This window comes from Eschrichtius robustus, chromosome 8 (genome assembly GCF_028021215.1).
Source record: "Eschrichtius robustus isolate mEscRob2 chromosome 8, mEscRob2.pri, whole genome shotgun sequence".
NCBI lineage: Eukaryota > Metazoa > Chordata > Mammalia > Artiodactyla > Eschrichtiidae > Eschrichtius > Eschrichtius robustus.
The window spans coordinates 55,850,377-55,855,306 of record NC_090831.1 but is presented as its reverse complement, the minus strand read 5'-3'; the positions used below and the strand labels follow the sequence as shown (position 1 = coordinate 55,855,306).

The window sequence follows — 4,930 nt, the reverse complement described above, 5'->3', positions numbered from 1 at the left end:
GAATGGGACATGCTTTTGTGTTTCTTTACATGTCTTACATTTTTTTAATCAAAAATTGGACATTTTCAATAATATAATATGGCAACTCTGGAAATCAGATTCTTCAATCTCCCCTGGGTTTGTCATTTTTGTGTTTGCTGTTGCTGAATGTTTTTGTGACTTTCTTGAAATAATTCTTTGTTATGTGTGACTGTTGAAGTCTCTGCTTGGTTAGCTTAGAGGTCAGCTAGTGGTTGGACAGATTTTCTTTAAATGTTTGGAACCAGTAAGTGTCCCAGCCTTGGCCAAGGGGTTTTATGTGAGTGTTGGGGTATTCCGTAAACATTTAGGCAGGTGGTTTACAACTTTGCCTTAGCCTTCACTTCCTACTTGTTCAGAGACTCAAGGTCATCCAGAGGTGAGAGTTTAGGGTCTTCTCACGTCTTTCCTGAGCATGCACACAGCTCTGGGCATGCTCCCAACCCTACACATATGCATGATCTTCTGGATTCCTAAACATACGTGAGGTCTTTTCAGGGTCCCCGTGTTCATCTCATTTCCAGATTTTCTTTGTAAGATTTTTGGCTAGCGTGTTGTTTGCCCCCAATTGTTATTGCTACCTCAGGCAGCTATGGTGTTAAACCATTACCATTGGTTGTTTTCAACAAATGCCTCCAGAGAAAAGTCTGTTTGCACTGGATGAGCTCTGAATCAGATCAAATAAAGACAAGCCCTGCAAATGGAATTCCCAGGCAGGTCAGATAATGACAATTCTCTAGGAATGGACTTGAAGGAACTCCCACCCCATTCGCTCGCCTCTTGTGGCTGCTAGGCTGCTGGTTTTCACTGTGATTGCAGGCTGTTGATTTTTAAAACTACCACAGAGCCGAGTAGGGGGATTTGAGACCAGCACAAGTTAAAATGCCACAAAACAACCTGTTCTTACCAAGATTTCACCATTTTTTTCTTGAACTAGTGCTCCCTAGACTGAAATGGCCTTTGCTTAATTTCAAATGCTGATAAAGTTTACTTGGGCAATTTTTGCCAGCATTCTCATTGCTTTAATGGAGAAAAGGATTTTCAGAGGTCTTGATTCCATCTTTCCTGCTAATATCACTTTCTTATGACTTGGGTAATTTGTGTAACCTCTCTAGGATACAGAACTCAAGATTAAATGTTTTGGATTATATAACCTAAAAGCTAGGTTTATATAATGGTAAAGTGACTCCAACATAGGAGAAGCTCAGTAAACAATGGTTTCATGAGTGAGTTGTTGAAATGGAGGAAAAGCTGGTGTTTATGTTGTAGAGAGGTCAAAGAATATGCCTTAGTCCTCCCATCCCAACTTCAACTCTCTTATGTGGTCTGAGGAAAGAAGGGATAAGTTAGCCTAGCCAGAGCAAGCCAGACTCATGGTTACTATGGAGATCCCTAGGACTTGAGATGTAGTGAAAATTCCCACCTGTGTCTGCAAAAATGCTGAGAGACAGAGAAGCAAGCCAAATATGCCCTGAGAAACTGCAGTTTAGAATCCTGGAGGAAACTAGTCAAAACCCCGTATCTCAGGCCCAGAGGAATGGTTAGGATAAGGTCCTGAGACCAGGGTATGGAAGCTAAGTAGGGACCGGGTGAGTGCTAATTTAGGTCAGAAGTAGGGCTGGGAGATTAGATGGAGACGGTAAGTGGCAGAAAAGGGTTCCAGCATGCTTCTTAGATCAGTAGGACCTAGTAGCCTGTGTTGAACTAATGAAATGGAGGCTTAAAGGCTGAGGGTGAAAGAAGGGGACTACGGTATGGGGCATCAATACCGCCTGCAACCTTGGAGAGGGGTGAGATCACTGTGGGGTTGGCCAGGCCATGAACACGGGCCCAGGTCACATGGAAAGGTCATGCTTAAAACTAAATGTTGGGGGGACTTCCCTGGCAGTCCAGTGGTTAAGACTCTGCACTTCCACTGCAGGGGGCACAGGTTCAATCCCTGGTCTGGACCTAAGATCCTGCATGCTGTACACAGTGTGGCCGAAAAATTTTTTAATTATTTAAAATTAAAAAAAAAATAAATAACAGGAAAAGGTATATTAAAAAAAAAAATGTTGGAAAAGAGATGAAGTGTTAAGGCAGGGAGGAAGAGGCTGTTTTTTCGTAATCTTTCCACACTAGAGAAAAGTCATCCTCCTCCTGTGTATGGTAGAAGGAGTAGAAGTGGCTGTCTTTTCTCCTTGCCAGAAGCCCCCCAAAATCCTTTCATCACCTAATTAAACAAACTCATGAATCGGTGAGAAAGGCAGAGTTGGGCAAAGGTAAGCACAGAAGTTAAAGACAGCAAACTGCCCTCACTGAATCCATTATGAACACTTCTCAGTTACACACACCATGTTCAGCTGGTATGCCCCTGGCTTCCTCAACTATCTTTTATAAAGTGAGAACTTTTATTTTTACTTCCTATTTCATGAATTACATATTAACATTTGTGTATAAATTTATCCCCTATATAATAATTAAAAGTAAGACTGTAATACTGCCTTTTAAAAAGTATAGCTAGCTTTGCACAGTGGCAGTATCGTAGCCAATGAGGTTTATCTGAGGCACGATTATTGCTAATTAAAAAGTATAGCTATTTGAGTTTCTACTTTTAAATAAGAAGTTCCATCAACTCATGAGCAGAGTAGAATTTTAGAGAACTTTCTAAGTGAGCTATAGATATTTTCATGTTGTTTATTTACAATCAAATCTTAATTACCCACAAAATTTATTGACATGTTGGTAAAATGATGTTCTTTCTCTCCTTTAATAAAACCTTTTGTTTTACAAAAGACTGTGAAAAAAACAAGCTACAGACTGGGGGAAATGTTTGTAAGCCACATAACTGACAAAGAACTCATATCTAGAATATATAAAGAATTCTTAAAACTCAACAGTAAACAAACAGTCCAACTAGAAAAGACATGAATGGAGATTTCACAAAAGAAGATATACAGATGACAAATATGCACATGAAGATACATTTAACAACACTAGCTATTAGGGAAACACAAATTAAGACCTGATATGATATCACTACACATCTGTTAGAACAACTAAAATAAAAACTGTGACAATACCAAATGCTGGTGAGGATGTGAAGAAATTCAATCACTCATACTGCTGGTGGGAATGTAAACTGCTACAGCCACTCTGGAAAACAATTTGGCAGGTTCTTAAAAATCTAAACACATACTTACCATACAACCAAACAATCACACTCCTGGGCATTTATTCCAGAGAAAGGTAAGCTTATGTCCACACAAAAACGTGTACATGAATGTTTGGGGCATCCTTATTTATAATTGCCAAGATTGGAAATAATCCAAATATCCTTCAGTGGGTGAATGGTTAAACACTCTATGATACATCCATGTGATGGAATACTACTCAGCAATAAAAAGAAATAAGCTATTGATTCATGAAACTACCTGGATTGATCTCTAAGGAATTATACTGAGTGAAGAAAACAGTTTTTAAAGTATACTAATACCATATTATTCCACTTACATAATATTCTCAAAATGGCAAAGTTAAAGAAATGTAGAACAGGTTAGTGGTTGCAGAGGTTAGCAATGGGATGCGGAGCTTGGAGAGAAAGGTCGGAGAGGGTTGAGTGTGACTACAAAGGAGCAGCAAGAAGGATCTTTGTGGTGATGGAAGAGTTCTGTATGTATATTGATTGTGGTGATGGTTGCATAAGTCCACACATATGCTGAAATGGCATAGAACTGCACACACACACACTCAAATGAGCGCATGTAAAACTGGTGGTAAATTGAATAAGGTCTATTGATTGTACTGATGTCAACTTTCTGGTTTTGATGCGGTACCATAGTTATGTAAGAAGTTGTATAAGATGTAACCTTGGGGGGAAACTGGATGAAGGGTGCAGGGGACCTCTCCGTGCTATTTTTGCGACTTCCTGTGGATCTGTAATTATTTCAATATATAAAGTTTAAGATGTTAAGACCAATAACTTGGTAAATATGCTTTTTATTGTCTTCAGGCCCTCTGGGGGAGGTGAAGGTATGAGGAAGATATAATGCTACAAGCACCTTGCTTTTTCTTATATCTTATTGCTTAAATTGTGTCATGAATTGTTCAATTGACAGAAGGGCCAAAATCTAGATCTCTATGCAAGTTGTGTGAGACCAGTGGGAAGATTTTGTTTTTCAACTGTTGCTTAACTGCTGTTTTTCAAATTAAGTCTTCCATACACTCTCTTTGTGGAAGTATTTATTTCAAGATAAAGTGTTTTAAGGGGTGGCAGGAGTGTAGGTATTTGCTACAGCATCCTTTGTGCTTCTCATTATTGTTCCAAAACCCAACAGCCATTACAGCCAAAAGGCACTGAACCAGAGGCTGAATTTCCAAACCTGAAAGTTCCAGTGCCCATCCTCAGAATCTGGTCTGAGATCCTCTAATAGAATTTAAAAACTGTCGTGAGGTGATTCTGACAAGCAGCCAAGTTGGGGAACTTCTAGACTAGAGGATGCTGGAGCCCTCCTTCCTGATATGAAAAGGCAAGGTCTCCTAGAATCCATGTGTAAGATTTGATTTCCACTTAAACATACTTCCTCGTGAGGAAACGTGATTCTTATGAGATGCAGTATGTACAACCCATCCGGTTTTATTTTGTTTTCTTCTCTTGGTTGTATGTGTGATTCAGCCATGACTTCTCACCTCATTTCCACTGAGGTGGAACTCCTTAGGAACAGATGCCCTGCAATCCTTATCTGTGGTTCTTTCCTAACTTTTACCACAAGGTGTGGAATTCTGGGGTAATTCATTGCTTTACATTGCTGTCATTAAACACTTCCATTTTTATAACCTAATTTGCATCTTTCATCAGTGAGAGAATATATTCTAACTCAGGAGCCTACACTAATTCTACAGGTTACTCTAGCAGGTGATGGTTTGAATCTTT

General features: G+C 39.4%; 1 pseudogene; it reads left to right on the top strand.

Moving 5' to 3' along the window:
• Nucleotides 1-2,519: 2,519 nt before the first annotated feature.
• Nucleotides 2,520-2,670, top strand: LOC137768942 (U4 spliceosomal RNA; annotated as a pseudogene).
• The last annotated feature ends 2,260 nt before the right edge of the window (nt 2,671-4,930 follow it).